This window comes from Vollenhovia emeryi, unplaced genomic scaffold (assembly GCF_000949405.1).
Source record: "Vollenhovia emeryi isolate VEMERY1.0 unplaced genomic scaffold, V.emery_V1.0 DF939505.1, whole genome shotgun sequence".
Classification (NCBI taxonomy): Eukaryota; Metazoa; Arthropoda; class Insecta; order Hymenoptera; family Formicidae; genus Vollenhovia; species Vollenhovia emeryi.
The window spans coordinates 5,243-7,007 of NW_011966861.1; positions in this window are offsets into that span (position 1 = coordinate 5,243).

Sequence of the window (1,765 nt, forward strand, 5' to 3'; positions counted from 1 at the left end):
ACTCTCTCTCTTTTCGAGACACCCACCGCCGGACCCTAGAATTCCCGCGGCTATCCGTTGCACAGCAACTAACAATTCGAACGGTCACAAGTTTAATAATAATTATTGCATAAAAATAGTTTTACCTCGCAGAGATAAGAATGATCCGTTGGTATCCAATTGTCACGACCCATATTTCGTATCCATACAGCTCGACGTTCTGCATTTTTGGGGAAAATTCTCATTGTATATCCTTTTTTGAAGGAATTATTGCAAAATTGGTACGAACATCCGCCCATTTTGCATTCAATAAGTCACTTAATAAATGTATCCTTTATCTGTCGTGATTTTGTGGTTAGGTCCTTGTGGTCTTTGTCAGCTACACAAGTGCAGTAGTGCAGCTGAAAAGAGCTAACTATACGATAGAGTGAGATAGTGTATATTTCTTTCTCTCTCGTAGGATTGAGCATAAACATGGCGGACCGGCTTGGTGTCTCATCTCTGATTATAGTGTCTCCAGTATACTGGTTCTCTCAATAAATCTACAGTTTATCCTAGCGAATCCGAGGTGAAAATCAGTTGAGTAAATAACCCATCCCAGATAGCACAGGACGTCCTCAGGATCATCCTGAATATGTCCCGGGATGTTCTAGGATCTTTTCAGGACATAGTTGTATTACTATAAATATTTTATATAAATATTTTATGTATAAAACTTACTTCAGAAATAATTCTAAAATGTTAAATACTGTTGTAAATAAAAATCTTCCATAAGCGTCCACATAGCATATAAGAAAATGTTTGTATTACATTATAATCTAACGTTTTATCTGTTCTTTCTTTGCAAGATCTGATTTTAAAATTATGAAGGATAAAAGCATCAGTGTTTTCATTTTTTTGTAAGTTTTATAAACAAAACTCAAAATAATATATAATCGAACATAAATGTTATTGGAAGTAAGGATTCCTCGATTACTCTCATACAGAATAGTTTTATAAGTACTTATATTAATGTACTCATTGGTATTGTACAATAAGTACAATAATATTATAAAGGGTGTACAAAACCACCGGATATCCTTCCCAAATAGCACAAGGACGTCCTCAGGACGTCCAGGACGGACTTCGCGGATATCCTGAGGACGTCCTGAGGGCATCCCAGGACTTCCTCAGGACATCCGGCGGAGCATCCCAGGACTTCCTCAGGACATCCGGCGGAGCATCCTCAGGATGTCCTAAAGGACTAAAAAGTGGCGCTCGTTTGCTATTCCTTTTTTTTTACGTGTGGAAATCCTTTATGGATACCCGGGCCCCCCTCTGGGAAGGGAGTTTACAAAGTGGCCCGGGTTATGTGGGACTGCCCGCCTAATGACGATCGGCTGCTGCCGCTGACGTTGCTGGGCTTACCTCACTAAAACCACACGGTGATCTGCGCGGTGCTGTAACTTGGGGGACGCCCAGGAATTGGCAGAGCCATTACTTCCGGACGCCCCCCGCGCCGGCCCGCCGTTTGACTGGCGGGCCTTCGCGCGCCCTCCCCCGATGACATGGGGGAGGGGGGACTCCCCCCGCGAGGGGAGTCCACTACTCTTCTGGGCGGCGGAGGCGATCACAACCTCTACCGCCCGCCTCCGTGGTGGCAGGGCCAGACGGGAATCCCAGCCCGCCAGGCCCAGGCCGCCTCCCCCGGTGACTTTGGGGAGGGCCATCTCCTTACCGCCGCGGCGGTATTCCGCCCACTAAGCGGGGAGGGGTTTTACCCGCGACTTGCGGGCAGCCCCTCCCC